This window comes from Marmota marmota, unplaced genomic scaffold (assembly GCF_001458135.2).
Source record: "Marmota marmota marmota unplaced genomic scaffold, marMar, whole genome shotgun sequence".
Lineage (NCBI taxonomy): Eukaryota > Metazoa > Chordata > Mammalia > Rodentia > Sciuridae > Marmota > Marmota marmota.
In genome coordinates this window covers 22,220,938-22,245,915 of record NW_026000026.1, presented here as the reverse complement: position 1 = coordinate 22,245,915, position 24,978 = coordinate 22,220,938, and the positions used below count along the sequence as shown (strand labels likewise).

At 39.1% G+C, this 24,978-nt stretch overlaps 1 protein-coding gene across 4 annotated transcripts in view; it reads left to right on the top strand.

Annotated features, from left to right (window-relative positions):
• Positions 1–24,978, top strand: part of Phf20 (PHD finger protein 20) — a 100,903-nt gene that overhangs the window by 3,240 nt on the left and 72,685 nt on the right. The gene's annotated exons all lie outside the window — the stretch shown is intronic.

The window sequence follows — 24,978 nt, the reverse complement described above, 5'->3', positions numbered from 1 at the left end:
CCCCCCCTTTTTTTTTTCCTCCAAAATTTGAGACAGTAGCCAGGTGCAGTGTCGCATGCCTTCATGCCTACAATACCAGCTGCTTGGAGGCTGAGGCAGTAGCCTCAAAGCCAGCTTCAGGAATTTAGAAAGACCCTATCTCTAAATAAAAATATAAAAAAGGGTTGGGAATGTGACTCAGTGGTTAAGTGCCTCGGGGCTCAATTCCTGGTAACAAACAAACAAACAAAAAAATTAAGACAGGGTCTTGCTAAGTTGCTTAGGGCCTAAGTTGCTGAGGCTAGCCTTGAACTCAGGATTGTCTTGCCTGAGCTTCCTAGTCTGTGGGATTACAGTGCCACTGCACTCGGCTTTGTTTTTTTTTATTTTGAGACAGGGTTCCACTTAGATGCAGATGTTGGCCTCAAATTTGTAATTCTCCTACCTTAGCCTCTGCAGTTGCTGGGAACATGGACATGTGCCACCATGTCTGGCTAATAACTAACATTTATTGAATGCTTGTTGTCATGAACTTTCTGGATTGTTCACTTTATCTTCTAGTTAACTGTCCTATGAAGTATGGATACTATTATGAATCTCAGTTTTTAAATATATTTTATATAGTATTTACTTATTTATTACAGTACAGGGAGATTGTCCCAGGACCCCATGCATGGTAGTGAAGAGCTCTACCACTGAGCTACATCCCCACTCCTCTTTTATTTTTATTTTTTTTATACCTTTTTGTTTTTTTTTTTTTACAGGGCTGAGGACCGAACCCAGGGCCTTTCGCGTGCTAGGCAAGCGCTCTGCCACTGAGCTAAATCCCCAACCCCATCCTTTTTTTTTATATATTTATTTTTTAATTGTAATTGGACACAATAAATTTATTTTATTATTTTTTAAAATTTTTAATGTGGTGCTACGGATCGAATCCAGGGCCTCACATGTGCTAGGCAAGCACTCTACCACTGAGCCACAACTCCAGCCCCCATCCCCACTCTTTTTTATTTTATTTTATTTCTTTTTTCTTTTTTTTTTGGTACTGGGGATTGAACTCAGTGGCACTTGACCACTGAGCCACATCCCCAGCCCTTTTATTTTATTTTGAGACAGGAGCTTGCTAGGTGGTCTCAAACCTTAGATCCAGTCTTTTGAGTAGCTGGGATCACAGGTGAGAGCCACCACATCTGGCTGTGAATCTATTTTTAATAGTAAGAAAAAAACTGAGAAAGATGAAATCATTTGCTCAGTGTCACACAGTGGTTGGTCTTAATGTTCTTGTCAGTTTTCTTATAATATCCAGACCGTATTCAGATTCTCCTGGTAAAGAATGTCTCTTACGGGGCTGGGAATGTGGCTCAAGCGGTAGCGTGCTCGCCTGGCATGCGTGCGGCCCGGGTTCGATCCTCAGCACCACATACAAACAAAGATGTTGTGTCCGCCGAAAACTAAAAAATAAATATTAAAAAAAAAAAATTCTCTCTCTCTCTCCCTCCCTCTCTCTTTAAAAAAAAAAGAATGTCTCTTACAACTTTTTTTTTCCAAACCAGGATCCAAACAAGGTTCACATATTACATGTATTTTTTTGTCTTTTTAGTTGCTTTCATCCATGATTATTCTTTTTTTTTTTTTTTACTATTTAAGTTGTTGATAGACCCTTATTTATTTATTATTTATTTATACGTGGTGCTGAGACTTGAATTCAGTGCCTCACCACATGCCAGGCAAGTGCGCTACTGCTGAGCTCCAGAGCCAGCTCCATGATTATTCTTTTCCCTGCTTCATGGCATTAGTAAATTTTACGGGTTCTGGACAGCTGTTTTGTAGAATGTTCCACATTCCTAGTTGGTTACATTGTTTTATCATGATGGGTTTGTTTGTTTGTTTCTTTTTTTGATCCCCAGTCCTTTTTGCTATTATTTATTTATTTGTACTAGGATCAAACCCAGGAGTGCTTAACCACTGAGCCACATCATCCCTAGCCCTTTTTATTTTTCAATTTGAGATAAGGTTTCCCTAAATTGCTTAAGGCTTTGCTGAGTTAAAGAGGCTAATCTTGAACTTGAAATCCTGAGCTGCTGGAATTATAATGTGCACCAGGGCTCCTGGTTGTTTCCTGTATTCTCTTATATTTCCTATAAACTGGAAGTGAGGCCTTGACTTCAGAGTAAACTTTTTGGGTTTTTCTGGTGGTGTTGGGGATTGAACTCAGGGCCTTGTGCATGTGAGGCAAGCACTCTACCAACTGAGCTATATCCCCAGCTCTGACTTTCTTTCTTTCTTTTTTTTTTTTTTAAATAGAATGACTCATTAGTAATTCCATGTGTTTCATATTATGTCACATTAGGGGACACAAAACTAGATAGACCCACTGTTCTGTGTATTACTTGGATAAGGTAATGACCACCATCTCTCACCATTATAAAGGTATTTTTTCCTTGTGCAAGTAGAAAATAACCTGAAGGTATATTTGGTACATGTTAATATACTGTTACCCCACAACCATCTTCCTAAAGATTTTAATATCATTTGATGATCCTTGCCTTAATAAGTTGTTAAACTGGAGGTGGGAAAATCGTGATTTTTCTCCTGTAATTCTTTTTCTTTGTTTTTGTGCTGGGCATTGAACTTGGTCTCCTGTCTATGTTTCAATAGTTGATGTTCTTTTCTAGGAAGATTCTTCTCAGTGTGAGGTACTGGGTTCGATCCTTAGCACCACATAAAAATAAACAAATAAAATAAAGGCATGCTGTCCATCCACAACTACCAAAAAAAAAAAAAAAAAAGAAGAAGAAGAAGAAGAAGACACATCTCTTCCTTTCATTTTTGTTCAATACTGGGGACTGAACCCAGGGATAGTCTACAAATAAACTACATCCCCAGTTCTTTTTATTTTGTACTTTGAGACAGGGTCTCACTAAGTCTCTGAGGCTGACTTTAAACTTGTGATCATCCATTATCAGCTTCTTAAGACACTGAAATTATGGGTGCATGTCTTTGTTCCTGGCTATTCATTGTTTTTAGTTCTAAAATTATCCCATATTTGGGCAATGGGAAGTTTTATAAATCAGCTCCTTTGTTTTTTTTTTACATAGTCATGTTCATCCTTGAGAATTATCTTTTCTGGCACTCCTAGAAGCTCCAGGCATATCTTCCACTTTTTGTGTCCCTGACCCTAGATTCAGCAAGTTCCCCCAAGAGAGTCTGGTTCCTTTTGTTAGGAAATAGTACTTTTGGCCCTTTGTATCCATGGGTTTCATATCTTTGAATTCAGCCAGTCTTGGTTGAAAGTATCTGGGGAAAAAAAAAAAAAGCATCTGTACTGACCACGTAGAGACTTTTTTCTTGTCTTTATTCCCCAAACAGTACAGTATAAAACTTATTTACATAGCATTTATGTTAGGTTCGTTTTATAAGAAATCTAGAAGATTCAAAGTATAGGAGAGGAGAGGATAATACAGAGGATGTGTGTGTGTGTATTATATGCAAATACTATATCATTTTTATATAAGGAACTTGAAAACAGACTTTAGTATGTACGTATTTTGGGATCAGTGGGATCCTGAAATCAATCATCCCTGGATGCCGAGGGATGTATTTAGAAATTAAACTCTGGGCACTGGGTGTCACTTTAAGCCCCTTTCAGTGGATGGAGCTAAGAATCAGATTTTTTGAAAAACTATGAGTTCATTTTAATATCTTCAATTTAAATTTGATATTTTAACATTTACATACATATATACATATATACAAGATATTTACATACATATATACAAGATATGTATGTTTATATATGTATCTTTAGCTTTATTGAGGTTGCCAGGAATTTATGTATTTTTATTTTTGTCTTTGTCTACTCATTTTTTCTTGGGGGGTAGTGATGTACCAGGAGTTGAACTCAAGGACGCTCAACCACTGAGTCACATCCCCAGCCCTATTTTGTATTTTATTTAGAGATAGGGTCTCACTGAGTGGCTTAGCGTCTCGATTTTGTTGAGGCTGGCTTTGAACTTGCAATCCTCCTGTCTCAGCCTCCCAACCTACTGGGATACAGGCATATGCCACCATGCCTGCTGCCTTTCTTTACTCTTTTTTTTTTTTTTTTTAAGAGAGAGAGAGAGAGAGAGAATTTTTTAATATTTATTTTTTAGTTCTCGGCGGGCACAACATCTTTCTTTGTATGTGGTGCTGAGGATCAAACCCGGGCCGCATGCATGCCAGGCGAGCACGCTACCGCTTGAGCCATATCCCCAGCCCTCTTTCTTTACTCTTACACTGAAAATTTTTCTTTCTTTCTTTTTTTTTTTTAGTTGTAGGTGGACACAATACCTTTATTTTATTTATTTATATGTGGTGCTGAGGATCAAACCCAGGGCCTCACACGTGCTAAGTGAGTGCTCTACCTCTAAGCCACAACTCCTGCTCAAATTTTTGTTCTTATTCATGCTTTTACCTATTTTTATATTCTACATTTTTCATGAAATAGTTTCAAAGTTATAATAACAATATTACTAACAAATATACTGAATGAATGTTAAGATTTTTTTCTTTTGGGCCAGGTACAATGGTACATGCCTGTAGTCCCAGCAAATGAGTATGCTGAGGCAGGAAGATCACAAGTTGGAGACTAGCCTCAGCAACTTCATGAGACTCTCATCAACTTAATGAGACGCTGTTTCAAAATAAAAAATTAAAAGGACTGAGGAGCTGGGATTGTAGCTCAGTGGTAGATCGCTTGCGTAACACGTGTAAGGCACTGGGTTTAATTCTTTATTTATGTAAATAAATAAAATCAAGGTCTATCAACAACTAAAAAATATTAAAAAAATAAAAAGGACTGGGGATGTGGCTCAGTGGTAAAATTTGCCTTTGGGTTCCATTCCCAGTACCACCCTACCCAAATAAATTGATTTAAAAAGTATCCTTTCTTCCTTCCTTCCTTCCGTTCTGGGTAATGGGGATTGAACCCAGGGATCCTTTACCACTGAACTACATCCCTAGTCCTTTTTATTTTTTATTTTGAGGCAGTCTTCCTTAGTTGCCTAGGTTGGCCTTGAGCTTTTGTTCTTTCTGCCTCAGCCCTCCAGTGTTGCTGGTGTGACAGGCATGCACCACTATACCCAGCCTATGTATAGTTTCTTGTCTGCAATTCCACTAATAGGATACAAAACAATTTTAACCCCCTAAATAATTCTCTCATGTATACCTTTGCCAACCTGTAATATTTGATTTGATTATTTTGTTTATTCATCAATGTTTCTCCACTAGAGTGCAAGGTCAGTGAGGGATGGTGTGTTAGATTGTTTTCTAAGAAGTAAAACAAATAACCCTATGTGTTCCCAGCAACTCTGGACAGTAAAGTAGGAGGATCACAAGTTTGAGGTCTGCTTAAGCAGTGTCCTGAGACCCTTTTTTTGTTTTGTTTTTTAATCTTAAAAAATTTTATTTTTTTATTGTTATGTGGTGCTGAGGATCGAAACCAGTGCCTCACACGGGCCAAGTGAGTGCTCTGCCACTGAACCATGACCACAGCCCAAGACCCTGTCTTAAAATAAATGAAAAAAGGACTGGGGACATAGCTCAGCAGCAGTACACCTGGGTTCAATCCTGGTACCACAAAATAAAAAAAAAAAATTAAAGCAATAGAGTAATAATTGGGGAAAATTGATTGGGGGAAATGGGAAGAGGGTTAGAAGAGGATAGGAAAGATTTCAGACTGCCTTCCAAATCCTACCCCATAGAGGATATATAGAGTAGGAAGATAGGAAAAGTCTTAGACTACAGTTCAGTAATGTATATGAAAGGACAAAATTATAACAGTTTAATTTAAATATTTTTCATCCTTTAAAATTTTTTTTCTTTGGGTTGAACTAGGGACTTCGTACAACTCGAGGCAAGCAATGAGCTACATCTCTAGGCTTTTTTATTTTGAGACAAGGTCTAAGTTGCCCAGTTGGCCTTGAACAAATATGCAATCCTTCTGCCTCAACCTACAAACATGTAGTCCCAGATGCTTCAGAGGGTGAGAGGCTTGAGGATTACTTGAGCCCACGATTTAGAGACTGGCCTGGGTGACTTAGGGACACCCTATCTAAAAACAACAACATCAAAAGCCTAAAAAAACAAAACAAAACAAAAACAAAGAAAGGACTGGAATATAGCTCAGTTGGTAGAGTGCTTGGCTCGCACACACAAGGCCCTGGATTCAGTTCCCAGCACCATAAAAAACAAAACAAAACAAACAAACAAAAAATTTAGAACCAGCAATACTTCATTCCATAAAATAGTCAAAAGTGTTCTGAAGGACAGGTTAAAAGAGTTACTTTTGTAGGCAGAGAAGTTTTGAAGAAAGCAAAAGCAAAAAGCAGATTGGTCATTTCAGCTGATTTCCTTTTAAGGCAGTGCAGGTAGACAGAATAATAGAACAATAACTGGCTAATATTGTTACTTCAGATTACCTGTTCTGTCTGAGGATTATGGCATAAAGAATTTCATTTTCATGTCTGTTGAAATTGAACTATTTGATAAATTTGATAAGAAATCCAATCTTGATTTCTTATTTTCAACTTGGCAAAGTGAAGTTGTGATTCTATTTTAATTTTTAGCCTGGCCTGTTGGGGCCTAATGCAAGAATTAATTCAAAACAGTGGTCCCCTGTAATTTCTGTTTAACATGAGAAAGTTTTGGCAGAGCATATATGGAATTCTCAAGCCAAAGTTTCTGTCAGAAGAGTCCCATCTTCCAAGAAGAGAGATGCCTGTTCTTTCAGTCATTAGCTGGGTCCTGACCCTGGGAAAGTGTGGTAATGGCACTAGGTTCTGATGGATTTGTGGCTGGGTCTGGTTACTAAGCTATAGATGAGAATGTGATAGGTATATTTTTGAGTCAGGCACAGGTGTGCTATCTGTTTTATTCACTGGGTCTCAGAACCCATAGCCTTGCACATGTTAGGCATGAACTCTAGCGCTAAGTTTTACCCCCAACCCAGAGATTTTTTTTTTTCTTTCTTTCAGTGCTGGGGATTGAACCCAGGACCTTGCACTGATCTACACTGATCTACAGAGCTATATCCCAAATAGTAAATGTTTTTACTATTGCAGAATTAGATAGCTATTATATAAAGGACCTACTATTTATTGATGGTTCTATGTCTGACTCTCCATGAATAGCTTTATCTATTAAATCTTCTCAACAAGCTATATGGTTGTTTATTGTTTCCAATTACAAATGAGGGAAGAAACTGAGGTTCACAGAGGTAAAAGTCCCTCATTGCAAATTACAGAGCTGGTGGGTGGTAGAGCTAGGATTTGAACCCCTGTTCATCTGACTCTGATGTCATGTCACCAGACATGCCTCCCATTTCTTGTCCTGATGGTATTTTTTCTGCTGTTCCCTATTTTTTAGATTTGTTGCTAGTTGCAAAAACAAAAACAAAAACAAAACCGAGAACCCAAACATAAAAATGGTTATATTTTTCAAAACCCATGTGACAGAAATACATGGAAAGTGATAGGGCAGTGGTGCAGGACTGTAATCCCAGGGACTTGCCTATAATCCCAGTGCCTGGGGTGGCTGAGGTAAGAGGGTTTCAAGTTCAAGGCCAGCTCCAACAATTTAGCAAGACTCTAACTCAATGTAAAAATTATTATAAAATTTTAAAAAGGGCTGGGGATATAGCTTAGTGGTAGAGTGCTCCTGGGTTCAATTCCCACTACTAAGGGGTGGGTTTCATGGAAAGCAAATGTTGCTTAGAGTGGGTGTGTGGGTCTCTGGATTTATACTTCATATTTATAATAGAACTATATCTTTGAGTTATTTTGTTTGCATTGCTTATACAGAAGCCTAGTTTTTCCTCTCACCTTTATATGCTGCAATACTATATTTCTGTTAAAATAATAATGGCAATGACAGCTAACACATCTCAAGATTTGCTGTGTCAGATATGATGTTAATTGCTTTACATTGGCTGTCTCATTTAATCTCTGACAGAAATACTCACTTGAGGTGAGGGTTGTTACTCAATGCTAGAGCACATAGAATGCTTCAGACACTGGGTTCAGTTCTCAGCACACACATACACACATACATACACACACAAAAAAAAAAAAGAAAAGAAAAGGATGTTAATTATAGTGGCACACACCTGTACACACCTGTAATCCCAGTGATTTAGGAGACTGAGGCAGGAGGATTCTAAGTTTGAATCCAGCCTTAGTAATTTACTCAGACCCTCAACAACTTAGCAAAACCCTGTCTCAAAATAAAAAATAAAAAGGACTATGGACATGGTTCAGTGGTAAAGCAACCTAGGTTCAATCCCAAGTACCAAAAAATAAAAATTAAAAATAAAATATTTAGGGTGTGGAGATGTAGCTCCATGGTAGAGTGGGCATGAGTTGGGTTCATTTCCAGCACTGCAAACAAGCCAAACAGATTTATATTTTCTGTAGAGGTTGTTAGTTCACCAGGCAGTTTTTCTCATGTCATCTCATCAAGCAGGCTGTGGAATATGGATAAGGATCCATGTTCTAAATTTGGAGCTTCCTCTTGTGGGTAAGCTTTCATGTCCATTCCCTTCTGAGTAGTGTGGGTAATCCTGTCTGCCCTGCTCATGTCCAGAGTTGTATGTATGAAATGCTAACACATGACAGGCTGCAGTTTCCCAGTAAAGATTCTTCATGGATAGAATATAAACTGCTTGCCCCGCCTGTGCCTTCCGCCTTCTTTTTGTCATCTGTCAGGAGCACACCATCTGTCCTAAGCTGTAGGCTGGCCTTGCATGTGCTTACTATGAATACAGTGAAAAACTCCTTCTGTCTATTGCTTTCCTGGTCCTTTGGTACATTTCCATTTATGTTGATCATAGTTTCCATCCATTTCATGTACAAAGGGCTTAAAAATCTGAGTTTTGGATCTTTATTTATTTATTTTTTTGGGGTACCAGGGATTGAACTCAGGGGCACTCAACCACTGAGCCACATCCCCAGCCCAATTTTTGTATATTATTAGAGACAGAGTCTCACTGAGTTACTTAGTGCCTCACTGATGCTAAGTCTGGCTTTGAACTTGTGATCCTCCTGTCTCAGCCTCCCCAGCCACTGTGCCTGGCCTAAAAAAAAACTTTTTTAGTTCTCTGTTTTGCTTTGTTTCTTTTTTCCTTCCTCCCTCTTTTGTTTCCTGTTGAATCCAGGGTGCTCTACCACTTAGATTCCCTGATCCTTTGTTTTTTTGGTACCAGGGATTGAACCCAGGGTTGTTTGACCACTGAGCCACATCCCCAGCCATTTTTTTTATTTTTTATTTTTTAGTTGTTGACAGACCTTTATTTTATTCATTTATTTATATGCGGTGCTGAGAATTGAGCCCAGTGCCTCAGATATGCAGGGCAAATGCTCTACCACTGAGCCACAACCCTAGCCTCATCCCCAGCCATTTTTTAAAAAATTTTTTTAAAGAGAGAGAGAGAGAGAGAGAGAGAGAGAGAGAATTTTTAATATTTATTTTAGTTTTTGGTGGACACAACCTGGGCCACCACATGCCAGGCGAGCGCGCTACCTCTTGAGCCACATCCCCAGCCCGCCCCAGCCATTTTTAAAGATATTTTCTTTAGAGACAGGGTCTCTTTGAGTTGCTTAGGGTCTTGCTAAATTGCTGAGGCTGACTTTGAACTCAGGATCCTCCTGCTTTAGCCTATGGGATTTTATGGGATTACAGGCTCATGCCACTGTGCCCTGCCTACCCTTTTCATTTTGAGACTGATTTTCACTGAGTTGTGCAGGCTGTTCTCAAAATTCCAATCCTCCTGTCTCGACTTCCTTAGTAGTCTTTAGTCTCAGCCTTGATAGTAGTCTTCCTCACTTCCTTCTTTTCTTTCTTTTTATATGGCTTTTATAGTTATGCATAGTATCTGGGTTCATCACGACAAATTCATACTTTTTTTTTTTTTAAAGTAATCTTTCTTTTCTGAGTTTTCCACTAACAAGAATTGGAATGTCTGCTGTGAGTCAGGCATTCCATTGAGTACCATGGAATGAAGAAAAATTACAAAAGTCCTTCAGAAAGTTTGGAGATGATTAGGGTATTTGGTTTTGGCTGTAGCATTTATGGCCAATGGTTCTTTTTTAAAAATTTTTTCTAAAGTTATAGATGGTCACAATATTTTGTTTATTTAGATTATTTATTTATTTATTTTTAAATGTGGTGTTGGGGATTGAACCTAGTGCCTCAGGCATGCTCAGCAAGCACTATACTACTGAGCCACAAACAACCCCAGCCCTGGCCAAGGGTTTTTTTTTTTTTGTTTGTTTGTTTGTTTGTTTGTTTTTGGTACTGGCCTTATGCATCTTGTGAGGTAAGCACTCTACCAACTGAGCTATATCCCCAGCCCTGGCCAAGGGTTCTTAATTGTATGTTTTCATTGCTTCTGTCTTTGCAAATGATTCACCTTTATTGAGTGATTTACTTTGTACCAGGCCAGGCTTTTCATGGAACACCTCACAACACTATAAATTGGGTAGTTCTATTATTCCCATTTTATATATGAGGAAACAGTAATTAAGTAAGTTTCCTAAAGTTACACAGCCTAGTAAGTGGTGAATTTGGGATTTAATTAATAATTTTTTTTGATACTTGATATTGAACCCAGGTGCTCTTTACTTTGAGTTACATCCCCAGTCCTTTTTTTTTTTTTGAGACAGGGTCTTGCTAAGTTTAGCCAACACTGGTCGTGAACTTTCTTTTTTTTTTTTTTTTTTTGTATTTGTAGATGGACAGCATGCCTTTATTTTATTTGTTTATTTTTATGTGGTGCTAGCAAGCAAGCGTTCTGCCGTGGAGCTATAGCCCCTGGCCCCTGGCCAGTGAAATTTCAATCCTCTTTCCTCTTGTCCCAGTCTCCCAAGCTGCTGGAATTATAGGCATGTGCCACTATGCCTGGCTAAATTTGGAATTTAAATACAGGTGGTCTGGTTTCTAAGCATGCTAGGTTTTGTTTTTTTCTTTTATCTTTTTTCTCTGTTCTGTTTATTTTGGTTCTGGCAATTGAACCCTGGCCTTTGCACATGCTAAACTCAGCTGCTGAGCTATACCATCAGCCCTTTATTTTATTTTGAGACAGGGTCTCCCTAAATTGCCCAGGCTGGCCTCTAATTTACCATCCTCCTGTCTCAACTTCCCAAATACCTGAGATTACAGGCGTGTGCCATCAAATCCTGTTCAGTGTCTGGCCTTGATACCATGCTGAGTCTTGCATCTAGAATAGAAAATAAAGTTCCTGAAATTAATTATATCATGAGGGGGTATTTACTCTGTATGAAGTAAGCATAAAAACCCCTGGGGGAGAACAGTTAATTTCATGTGTGGGAATTTCAGAATGTTTCACAAATATGACTTTTGTAGCCAAGTTACTCATTTGTTGCTAGATGAGATTAGATTGGGGGTTTGAGGAAGACCACAGATATAAAGTGCCAATGTAATCACATCTTATCTAAAGTACTTATTATATATGTGATTTATCATGTGATATTCATGTTGGTCATCTGGCTGAGGAGTGTTTATCAGTTTCTCCTCTGTAAAGTTACTTCTTGTCCTGCTTCCCACACATTTTGGAAATCACCATATGTGGCCCACACTATAAAGTGGAATGTTTTGATCCATCTTCAGGGAGGATATTTATATATATTATTTGAACAGGAGATTTTCTCCTCCACTTCCATATGTATGTATATGTATTTATTTTTGTTTTTAAAATTTCTCTTCTGGTTGTTTTTAATTTAAAAATTTTCCCCATTAATTTATTTATATTAATATGTACTCAGATATTTGTTTTATGCTTTGGTTTATATTCTAGTATTACTTTATTTTGTTGCTCATATTGTTCCTTTGGAAGATCTTTCAGTTGGCTTCTATGACTTTTTGTTGTTGTTGATACTAGGGATTGAACCCAAGGGCACTGTACCACTGTGCTATATCCCCAGCTCTTTATTTTGAGACAGAATCTTATGAAATTTCCAAAACTGACTTCAAACTGATCCTCTTGTCTCAGCCTCCTTAATAGCAGGTATTATAGGCCTGCACCACCATGTCTGGCTTGTCTCAGCCTTTTTAAATTTAATTATTTAATTTATTTTGGTACTGGAGATTGAACCCAAGGTTGCTATACTTTTGAACTATATTATATTTCCAGTCCTTTTTATTTTTTATTTTGAGACAGGGTCTTCCTACATTGCTGAGGCTGGCCTGAAATTTGTAATCTTTTTGCCTTAGCTTCCCTAGTCACCGGGATTTCAGATGTGTGCTACTGCACTTGGCTCCTATCCCTTTTATTTTGAAACAGGGTTTGGTTAAGTTGCCCAGGCTGGCCTCATATTTATGATCCTCCTGCCTCAGCCTCTTAAGTAATTGGGATTGCAGATATTCACCACTGGCCCTGGCCTTGCTTTCCTTTTTGAGACAGTGTCTTGCTAGGTTGGCCAGGCTGGCCTCAAACTTCTGATCCTCCTGCCTTAGTCTCTCAGATTGCTGGATTATAGGCATGTATTACATTTGGATTTTATTTTAAAAAGACTTTATTGAACCTAGTGTGGTGTCATACACCTACAATCCCATTGATTTTTGACGCCTGAGGAAGCAGGAAGATCCGAAGTCAACCTGAGAAAGTTAATGAGACTCTGTCTCAAAATAATAAATTATCCCTGGATTCAAGCTCTAGTACCAAAAAACAAAACAAAACAAAAAATGCTTTATTGATATATAATTTACCATAAAATATAAAAATCTTAAGAGCAAAGCTTTATGGATAAACTTTTACACATGTGTACCCTTCTGTAACCATCACCCAAGTGAAGATATAGTTAATTTTGGACACCTCAGAAGGCCTTTTATTTTTTACCCACTTTTGCCAGCCCCCTCCTCTATAGAGGGAAGCAATGTTTGCATTTAAAGTGATCCCCCACAGGGCTGGGGTTGTGCCTCAGCGGTAGAGCCCTTGCCTAGTTCGAGGTCCTGGGTTCCATCCTCAGCACCACATAAAAATAAACAAAATAAGGGTTTGTACCCAACTACAACTAAAATATATATATATATATATATATATATATATAAAGTGATCCCCCACAGCATGTTGATTTTTTTTCCCCCCCGGCACATTCAGCTTCCTGGGGTCAAGAGCTGGGAATGTGGAGAGTCTGATATAACCAGAAGTTAAAGGTAGTCATGATGGAGGGGGAGAGGAGCCAATGTATTCAAGAAAGTGAGAATATGGAATGAGGAAATTTCTGGGTGAGGATGAGAGCTGGAGGCGGCAGAAGGAGTAATGTCAGCAAAAGTATTCAGGATTTGAAAGAACATGGTGTGTTCAAAGGATGCACAGGCAGAACAGAGCTGGGAAGTTGAAAGGAGGGATTTAAGTCAGGAGATAGATCCCTGATCGGAATAGGAAAGTGGTAGCATTCTTTTAGTCACTGAGTATTTACTGAGTGGTTCTGTATCAATCTCTTTGTCTGGAACTAATAGAGGGGCTTAGGGGTCATCTGTACTCACTGACTGTTGCTGGTGAAAAGAAACTGGGAGGAAAGATGAATTCAAGACCAATCTTGAGTTAGAAGCATGAGGTCTTGATTAATGGAAGTGGTGAGGGGGTAAAGAAAGAGTTAAAGCATTGAAAACAGCAGTTTTCCTGCAGCTTAATAGTCAACTCTTTGTTTTTCACTAAATATATCTTCTATCTCTATCCTCTCTCCACCAAAGGCTGGTGATAGCTTAGAATGTTACTTTTGTGCATAGAAATTATTGGCTTCTGATGTGTGTTCCAAGGCTGGAATAGAGGCACAGTCTGATTATTGAAGCAAAATAAATGCTGTATGTTTGTAGAAAGTCTATTTATATAAAAAAGAATGTGTAGGAGCCTGAGTCTCCAACCTCTGGGATGTAAGAGCTTGAGTCTCCAACCTCTGGGTGAATAGTTAGGCAAATTGTGGGCTAGACATCAGGTAGACTATTAAGTAGCAGGATATAACACACCTCTGTGATGTGTGTCACTGTAAGAATATTTAAATGTGAAGTCAAATTAAGAGCAGAAAGCTTTTCCTGGTATAAAGTAAAGGTAGATTTGGATACTGATTTTGGTTATTCCTCTTCTTGGACACTTTCCCTCCCTCCCCCTCTTTCTCTCTCTCTCTCTGTCTCTCTCTCTCTCTCTCTCTTTTCTTTCTGGTACTGGAGATTGAACTCAGGGACACTTTACCACCTTCCCACTTTCCCACCCCCTTTTATTTTTTTAGATAGGGTTTAAGTTGCTAAGGTTTGCCTCCCAAGTCTCAGATTACAGGTAGAGCCCTGTAATCTGGCTAGTTGTGGGTGCGCTCTCTCTTTTTAAATATTTTTTTTTTTTTAGTTATAGATGGACAGAATACCTTTATTTATTTAATTTATTTTTATGTGGTGTGAGGATCAAACCAGTGCCTCACATGTGCTAGGTGAGCACTGTACTGCTGAGCCACAACCCCAGCCCTAGTTGCTCTGTTTGAGTCTTCATTTTTACAAATGTAAATTGGGGGCAGTGATAATAATCCCTCATAAATCTCGTAGGATGGTAGCAAGGATCAAAAGAAATACTTAAAAAAAAATTTTGTAGTTGTAAATGGACAGAATGCCTTTATTTCATTTGTTTATTATTATTATTATTATCATCATTTTATTTTATTTTTTTATGTGGTGCTGAGGATCGAACCCAGTGTTTCACGCATGCTAGGCGAGTGCTCTACCTCTGAGCTACACCCCAGCCCAAAAGAAATACTTTATGAAAATGTAGTTTATAAACCCTGGAGAAAGCTACACACATTAATTATTAATATATGGATGAATACTGACTAATTGGAGTAGAAATTTCAAAAAGAAATTATTTTCTTTCTGGTTCCTACCCACTCCCATAGCATTTCTTTCTTTTTGTTGGGGAGGGGGATAACTGGGATTGAACCCAGGGAGTGCTTTTACCACTGAGCTGTACCCCCAGCCCCCCTTTTTTTTTTAAAGAGAGAGAGAATTTTTTAATATTTATTTTTTAGTTTTCGGCAGACACAACATCTTTATTTGTATGTGGTGCTGAGGATTGAATGCAGCGCCGCGCGGCAGCGAGCGCACTACCGCTTGAGCCACATCCCCAGCCCTCCCCAGCCCTTTTTAATTTTATTTTGAGACAGGGTCTTGCTAAATTGCCTAGACTGGAGTCAAACCTGTGATCCTCCTGCTTCAGCTTCTTGAGTCACTAGGATTATAGGCCTGCACCACTGCTCCCAGGTATGGTACAGCTTGATTTTATTGAGGATCACTTGAGGCTTCCTGGGGCTCAAGGACCTGCAGTGTATACAAGTCAACATTGTATCCTTGAATTCCACCTGGCTTTCTGCGTTTTTGGACATGCAAGTAGTCCTTGCTCCTCAATTGGTGGGAGCTTTGCATTCCCACGTTACTTTCCTTTTCCTTGGTGAGCACAAGCCTTTAATAACTAATTTGTTTCTCAAATTTGAAAACAGGAGTGGTGCCCCAACCAAAAACTTGTGTTTAGATGCAACTTTTAGAAACCGTAGCAAAATGTCTTGTAAAATGCTACTTTGATAGTTACTTGTTGCTGTGTAACAAATTTTCTCAGAATTTAGTGACTTAAATCAATAAACCTTCATTATCCTCTTAAGTGTCTGTAAGCATCACGCATTCAGGAGCTGCCTAACTTGGGATTCTGGCTCAGGTTCTCACAAGTTTGCAGTCAACCGTGGCTCACTCATAGGACTGACAAGTTGGTATTGGTTTCTGGGAAGATGTCAGAGTTCCCTGCCAGGAGGACTTTCCCAAGGTATCTAGAATGTTCTCAAGACGTAGCATATGGTTTCCCCTAGGGTGGGAATTCAAGAGAGTTGCATTTTTGCATGTGTGTGTGTTAAAATAATACATAACAGCCGGGCGTGGTGGTGCATGCCTGTAATCCCAGAGGCTCAGGAGACTGAGGCAGGAGGAGCAATTGTTCAAAGCCAGCCTCAGCCAAAGCAAGGTGCTAAGCAACTCAGTAAGAACCTGTCTCTAAATAAAATACGGTAAAGGGCTGGGGATATGGCACAGTGGTCGAGTGGTCAAGCACAGTGGATTTTTAATGGTTTATTTCTGAGGTATTAAGTACATTCATTCACATTGTGGTTCAATCATCATCACCATGATCTCTGCAGCCTTTTATTCTTCCCAAACTGACACTCTGTACACATTCATCAACAATCCTGCTGGGTGTGGAGGTGTACTCCTGCAGTCCCAGCCCCTTGGGAGGTTTATGTGAGAGGATCACTTGAACCCAGGAATTTGAAGTCAGCCTGGGTAACAGCAAAAACCCATCTCAAAATAAAAACAAAGAAACAAAAAACCCTTTTTCAGCCCCTCATCCTCTGGTAACCTCTATGGCTAGGTATTCCAGTTATCTAATATAAGTGGAAACATAACAGTATTTGTCTTGGGGCTGGGGATGTGGCTCAAGTGGTAGCACGCTCCCCTGGCATGCGTGCGGCCCGGGTTCGATCCTCAGCACCACATACAAACAAAGACGTTGTGTCCGCCAAAAACTAAAAAATAAATACTAAAAATTCTCCCTCTCTCTCTCTCTCTTAAAACAAAACAAAACAAAACAAAAACAGTATTTGTCTTGTTATGAGTGGCTTATTTTACTTAGCATAATGTCCTTAAGGTTCATCCATGGTATAGTATATATTTGAATTTTATTCTATTTTATGGCTGGATAATTTCATTATCCAGAATGTGCCTTTTTTTTCTTTTTTTAAATCCAATTGTCTGTTGGACATTTGGCTTGCTTTCACCTTTTGATTATTGTGAACAATGCTGCTATGAACATGGTTATAGAAATATCTCTTAGAGTCTCTGCTTTCAGTTCTTTTGTATATTTACCCAGAAGTGGAATTGTACTTCCAACTTTGGAAGTGTTGCACCATCACTTCCACCATATTCTGTTTGTTAGAAATGAGACCACATGCAAGGGAACCATAATTAGATTCTACCTTTTTAAGGGATGAGTATTAAACTTGTAGATATCTTTTAAAGTCATTGCAATTACTGTTTGAGAGTGATTGTCTAATGCCAGTTTTCCTGTGAGTACATACAAACTAAAATTATTTAGTAGTTTTCTAATATATGGTGTTAATCTTATATCTCAACCCCTTTCCCCCGAGTTCTAGGGCTCAAATCCATACCCTCCAGCATGCTAGGCAAGTGCTGTACCACTGGCCTGTGTCTCTAGCCCTGGACCTTTGTCATTACTTTTTAACTATTTGTGATACCCCAATGGGACAGCTGTGATAAAGAGATCCAGATTATGTAAAAGCACAGTAAAGGGTTGGGGATGTGGCTCAAGCTGTAGTGTGCTCGCCTAGCATGTGTGCGGCGCTGGGTTCAATCCTCAGCACCACATTAAAATAAAGATGTTGTGTCCACCGAAAACTAAAAAATAGATATTAAAAAAAATTCTCTCTCTCTCTCCGTCTTACTCTTTTAAAAAAAAAAAAAGTACAGTAAAAATTCCCTATGGAGACCTTGCTGATCACCAGTTCTGTGCTTGTCAATACCCAGTGGTCCATGGACTGCTTTGGGGAAACATTCTTTTAGGGCCCAGCTCCCAGTCTCTTACAATTAGTTGCTGTTTCCTTCCTCTCCTTCCATACCTGCATATCCTTGTCCTCTTTTGTATTTTTCTTCCTCTGTATAGTGCTGACTTACTCATATACCACATCCTTTCCCAGAAATATTCTAGCCTCACTCCCTTCTTGATCACCTGGAAAATGCCTAGTCATCTTTCAGAACTGACATCAAGTGTCTCCTCTTCCCTAGAGTTGTTTTGACCCCTCCTCTTCCTCATCCCTCTTCCTCTCCTTCTCTCTCTTTTCCTTCTATCTGTCCTTGTTACCCAAAGGAATACTTTATTATAATTATTTGTATCTTATTCTCCCTTTCAATACTGTAGTATTTAAGCAACAGATGCCTTGTCCCCTGGGGAAGCATGTGATTAACATAACAAGTAAATAGAGAAACAAATGAAATGATCAAAGATTGGGGTCAATGCTATGAAGGAAGCCAAGTAGGAAACTGACACAGGAGATAGACTACTGAGGTAGTGTGGTCAGGGTTCTGAGGCTGCAGAGGATAAGGATATTACATGCAATGTGCAGGCAGGGTATATGTTTCACGTAAAAGGAGCAAACTGGGTATGGGAATGTGTGTGGTTTGATAGGACTTGAAGGCTGGTATGTCTTGTATCATAGGGTCTGTCTTACTAGCTACCATGTTCACATGTCTTAATAGATTTGGTTCTGCATTTCCAAAACCTAGCATACTTCCTGGCTTTGGGTAGGTACTCAGAAAGTTTCTGAGGAATTTGGTTTGATGACCTTCTCTTCTTCTAATTTTTGGTCATTCTCCTTGTTCTGTTTTGTATGTGTGTTTTTGGTACTGGGAATTAAACCAGGGACACTCTACCACTAAACCACATGCCCAGTTTTTTATTTTGAGACAGGGTGTTACTAAGTTGCTGAAGCTGACCTTGAATTTATGATCCTTCTGCCTCATCTTGAATTGCTGGGATTACAGGCATGCACCACCATGCCCAGCTTCTGTCCTGCTCTATTTGATATCAGTTGTACTAGTTTTCTATAGCTTTTTGGTTGGCTTAGTGACCAATTTTACCACTTGCTTAAAATATGAGTGTCATAGTATTATGCCAGATTCGTGGGACCCCAGTAGACCTCCAGGAGCCGAATCTGATGCAAGCACACAAGAGTCTTTATTGCAAGCTCGAGCCTGGACTCAAAACCGTTCCTGACGCAGCGGTCCCAGGGAGTGAGTCTCTGTCCTTTGTTCAGTGAGATTTTATAGGTTTTGGGGGGATACTCTATGCGTCACAACATCACACAGCAAATCATTCCATACCATGGGAAAATCAAACAACAACTCTTAACATTGATTAGCACATTCAATGGCGGGAATAAGTTGGGTAGGGGTGACTGACTGGTTAGTACAAGAGGGGGATTCATTTGAATCGATTGGTTTAGGCCACTAGGGGTGTACATGCTAAACTCCATGGTTTCCCAACATGTTATCAACCACCATAAACTACTTGGGGGTCATCTGGCATCCCAGGTATTTTCCCTGTTTCATGCTGATTGGAGGTTGCTAGGGGGGTTGCTATGGGTCCTCACCTAGCCTAACTGAGTCAGGGACACCTGCTGCCGCACACCTCTCCTGTTATTTACAAACAACTCAGCAGGGTGGGTATGTGCTTAGGAGTGCTCTGTGGGTTTTTCCCAGGACAAGGGTCATGCCCCCTTCCTTAGGACTGGCCTTGAGGTAGAAGTTGTTGTTATTTATTTTTTATCTGTCCTTTCCAAGTTGAATTTCTTGGTGGTGATTCTGGGGATGAAGCCCAGGGCCTCATAAGCTAGACAAGTTCTCTACCCTACTACTAATCAATCACTTTTCATACTTTTTGACCTTTGGAATAAAGCACTTTTGTCATGGTGATCATCATGTGCATTTATCTTGAAGTTGACATCTCTAATGGGATTGGTGTATCTTCTTAACATCTCAAATGTGAATACTTTTTTTTATTTTGGTACTGAAGATTGAACCCAGAGTGCTTTACCACTGAGCTGCATCCCCAACCCTTTGGTACTTTTTATTTTAAGGTAGTTTCCTAAATTGTCCAGGTTGACCTTGAATTTGCAGATTTGCAGTCCTACCTCAGCCTCCTAAGTAGCTGAGATATCATTGGTTTATTTTGATTATTCTTTTTTTTTTCTTTTTGGAATGTGTGTGTGTGTGTATGTTTGTTTTATGGCTCCTGGAATGGATAATGTGATTTTAAAAAATATTTTTTTTAGTTGTTGATGAACATTTATTATTTTTTATCATTTATACGCGGTGCTCAGAATCAAACCCAGCACCTAATACATTTGAGGCAAGCATTCTACCACTGAGCCACTGAAGGGAAAGCACAGAATGAGAAACTGATAAGCTAAAATTAAAGACAGAGACAGGCAGAGAGATACACAATCAATAGGAGAGAGAGGCAAAACAGGCTTTGAGTTCTGGGACTTTTATGGGGGAGGTGCAGGAATCAGAGTGGGTGGGTCTTGATGCAGGCAGTTCAAGGTTGGGTTGGTATGAAGGAGTGGTGAGCCTTTCTCAGAAATGCCCTTGAGTGGGAAAAGGAAACTTTTTCCTTAAAATGGTGGCTGTTACTTAAGATGGCCATTCAGATGCTAAGCAAGGACCTTATAGCCACAACCCCAGCCCAATAATGTGATTTTTAAAAAAGGTACATTCAGGGTCAGTGGCATAGCTTAGTATTAGGTCACTTGTGAGCATGCTTAATACCCTTGGTTCAATCCCGGGTACCTTAAAAAAAATTTTAAAAAAAGAATGCATCCATTGAACATTTATTGAATGCCTAATATGTACTGGGCATTCTAGGGGAGAATTAGAGATTTGGCAAATGCTTTCCTTTCTCTAAAGGTTCAATACAAATGTTAAGTCTTCTCCAAAGGCACTCTCTCAACCTTCTAATATGTGATTAGTAAAAAAGGAAGTTTGATGAAAAATTTGAAGTAGTTGCTGCTTCTGTGGACAGTAACAGAGGAAGTAGGCTTGGCTCAGGAATGGATTGGGATGTAAGTAATAGAAAAATGTACTTTAAGGTGGATGTGGTGGCACATGCCTGTAATCCTAGCAATTTGGGAGGCTGAGGCAAGAGGAATGCAAGTTCAAAGCCAGCGTTAGCAAGAGTGAGGTGCTAAGCAACTCAGTGAGACCCTGTTTCTAAATAAAAAAATAGAAAAAAAGGGCTGGGGATGTGGCTTAGTGGTTGAGTGCCCCTGAGTTCAGTCTCTGGTTAAAAAAAAAAAAAAAAAAAAGAAGAGAGAAGGAGGGGAGAGGCTGCAGATATAGCTCAGTGGCAGAGTGCTTGCCTTCCATGTTCAAGGCCCTGGGTTAGAACCCTATTACACATAGACACACCCCCCCCCCCAAAAAAAAAGGCCAAGGCAGGAGGATCACAAGTTCAAGGCCAACCCAGGCAACTTAGCTAGACCCTGTCTCAAATTTTAAAAAGGGCTAGGATTGTAACTTGGTGGTAGATTGCCCATGGGTTCAATCCCAAACATGGAAAAATAGATAAATAGATTAAGATAGATAGATGAAAGAGAGAGAATATGGAGTTTGGCTGGGGATGTAGTACAAAGATAGAACACTTGCTTAGCATCTGGGAGGCCATTGGCTTAAAGAGAGGATAGTGATGATGGGGAAAGGGTCATTCAGGTGCTTTGGAGAGCAACAGGAACCCAGATTTTTGAGCCCAGGCGGGCCAGCCATGGAAAAACAGTGACTCTCTTCCATGTGGCGCTGGTATGGGTTATAGGAAGTCTGGGTAATTCTAGAGATATACTCTTTTACCCTTTCCCTCCAGACAGTATTACTGGGTCTCTTTGCTGATAGATAAGGTAGGGAATCCCATGAGGCCACCAAAATTTTCTTTGGGTTCTTTCCACCTTAGAGATCCTGTTGCTTGGTCATCTATTTCTCTAGGACTAGCAGTTTGTCTGTTTCATAATACAAATTCAGGAGTGTTTGTTGAACAATACAATTCATAGGACATAGTCCCTGTCTTACAAAGTACTTAACAATCATGTGTTTATATGGATATTTAAAAATCCTGTTTGTGACTTAAGCTTGAAGTGCTTGTGAGGAATCTTTATGAGGGAAGATGGTTGATTTTTGAACCTTATATCTGATTTCTGATTACCATTTCAAACTCTATTTTGGGGGGCTTAGGGTAGCTCAGCGAGGCCCTGGGTTCAATCTCCAGCCCTAAAACCCCAAATCCCCCAAATGCTGTCTTATTAACATAGGCAAAATTTACTCAAAAAGAGGTAGAAAACTTGATCCAATAGTAACACAGAAGTATTGGAAAACATAGGCAAGAGACTACTTTCTGAAAAGACCTCAGAGTAGGTAGGTAAGTTGATTGTTCCTTCTCCTCCGTGTGTGTGTGTGTGTGTGTGTGTGTGTGTGACTCTGGATGAAGCCCAGGGACATTCTACCACTGAACTACATTTCCAGCCCTTGTTATTTTTTGTTTGGAGACAGAGTCTGGCTAAATTGTCTAGTCCTTTCAAGTAGCTGGGATTACAAATGTGTTCGACTGTGCTTGGCTCCCTGCTGATTTTCAACATCATTTTAGAAGCACTAATCTGTGTGGTAACATACAAAAATTAAATGACAGGTATCAGTATTGAAAGTGAGACAAAATAATCATGCTTGGAATGTGATGTATAGTTTTCCTGGGAAAAGCAAGAAGTTAAAAAAATTAGAACACTATTGATGCTGGGATTGTAGCTCAGCGGTAGAGCTCTCGACTAGCACATGTGAGGTGCCGGGTTAAATCCTCAGTACCACATAAAAATAAATAAAATAAAGGTATTGTGTCCAACTACAACTAAAAAAAAAAAAACACTAACAATATATACAGTGAGAACAATTGCTTCTGCTCCTTTATCCATACTGTTTCTGCTTTGCTGCCATAGGTAGTCTGTTTTATTTGTTTCTGTCTGTCCTACAAGTGTGTCAATCTATATTTAACACAAAGCTATCAAGTAAAAACTTCATCCAGGGGCTGGGGTTGTAGCTTGGTGGTAGAGCGCTTGCCTAGCATGTGTGAGGCACTGGGTTCGAGCCTCAGCACCACATAAAAATAAATAAATAAAATGAAGGCATTGTGTCCATCTACAACTAAAAAATATTAACAAAACAACTTCAGCTAGTAACCACAGAAGTAATGGAAAATGTAGGTAAGGAGCTACTTATCTAATGATAGCTTTGTGTTATATAGATAGCTAGTATTCTGTAGCTTGCTTTTTAAAAACAATATGTCTTGGAGCTCTTTGTATATCAATTAATCAATTCATACAGTATTTATTATTATTATTATTATTATTATTATTAAACCCAGGAGCACTTTACCACTGAGGTACATCCCTAGTGCTTTTTATTTTGAGACAGGATTATGCTAAGTTGCTGAGGCTGACCTTGAACTTGGAATCCTCCTGGCTCACATCCCAAATTGCTGAGATTACTGGCCATGTGCCACCATGTCTAGAATCTTTATTTATTTATTTATTTTTACAACTGTATGATGTTTCATTTTGTGGATGTATAACAGCGTATAAAAACATGCATTTGTGAAGCTGTTGGTTGATATCTGTTCATTAAATAATTTTTAGAACTTTTAATTTAGAAGTATTTAGTTGTTTTTTTAATTAATTAATAATTAATTTTGTGGTACAGGAGATTTAACCCAGGTGCACTTTACCATCCTCATCTCTTTTTATTTTTTAAAATTTATTTTATTTGGTATTGGGGATGAACTCAGGGGCACTTGACCAATGAGCCACATCCCCAGCCCTATTTGTATTTTATTTAGAGACAGGGTCTCACTGCATCCTCACCTCTATTATTTTTATTTTGAAACTCCTTTTGCTAAGTTGCCAAGACTAATGATAACTTTAATGGCCTTGAACTTGAAGTCCTCCTGCCTTAGCCTCCTGAATTGCTGGAATCATCAGGACTTGTAAAAGTATATATTTTTATTTACAGAGGTAATATGTGCCTAAATCTTGTAAAAATTCAAAGCATAAGCAAAATCCTCTTGGTCATTTGTAATCTTTTCCCCCTCCCCATAATTACCTTTTGTGTATGCATGCTCGCACATATGCATGTGGTGCTTGGGATCTAACTCAGCACCTTGCACATGCAAGGCAAATGCTCTACCACTGAGCTACATCTTCAGCCCCCATAGCTAACTTTTATAGCTAACTTTTATTGCTACTTTGGTGTTTAATATCTGCTTCTTCTGACTGATATTCTCATTGGTTAGAAATGTGAGTTTCAGGTGCAGTGTTGATTTGGAAGCTAACATATCAATATCATCAGTCACTGTTAGCCACAAATTGAAGCTTGAAATTCTGTTCCCTTTTCTACCTGTACAAATTCCATTTACACCTCTTCTTTTTTTTTAATAGTTATTTTTTAGTTGTAGTTGGACACAATATCTTTATTTCATTTATTTATTTTTTTATGTGGTGCTGAGGATCGAACCCAGGTTTTCATACGTGCGAGGTGAGTGCTCTACCGCTGAGCCACAACCCCAGCCCAAACACTTCTTCTTTTTTTACATTGCCTTATTCTCTTTAGCCAACCTTATAGTTGTCTCCAGGTTGGACCAGGTGAAATTACTCTCTTCATGGATAAAAGCAGTTGGTTACCAGCCATTTTGTGAGTTCAAGTTAATGGTTTTAAAGTTTAATCAGCCAGGTGCAGTGGCATACACCTGTAATCCCAGCAGCTTGGGAGGCTGAGTCAGGAGGATCACAAGTTCAAAGCCAGCCTTAGCAATTTAGTGAGACCTTCAGCAACTTAGTGAGATCTTGTCTCAAAATAAAAACCAAAAAGGTCTGGAGATGTAGCTCAGTGGTGAAGCATCCCTGGGTTCAATCCAGGACAGAGATCTGAACATACGTGTGTGTGTGTAATTTCTTCCAAGACTTGGAATTGGCAGGCCAGATCAAAGACACTTAATAAAGTCCTATTGACTAATGAAGCTGAACTGTTCCCAAGACAGATAGCAATTGTGATTTACCAAGTCTTACTGGGGTGATCTCTGAGATGGTCTTTGCTGCCTTCTCCTTTTTTGAAATGCAGTTCGGTACCCTACTCTCCTATTAGTGGCTTGCTTGTTTGTCACACTTATAGATAGGACAGTTTCTCTTGAGGAAACTTTGTCTCCTGACTACTGTTAAACCTCTTGGAGTAGTTTCTTTAGTTCTGCAGACAGTGGAATACCTTTGCCCAGTGGAGGAAAAAATTGTTTTTATTTTTTGCCCAGTGAAGTTCTTTTGAGTGAGG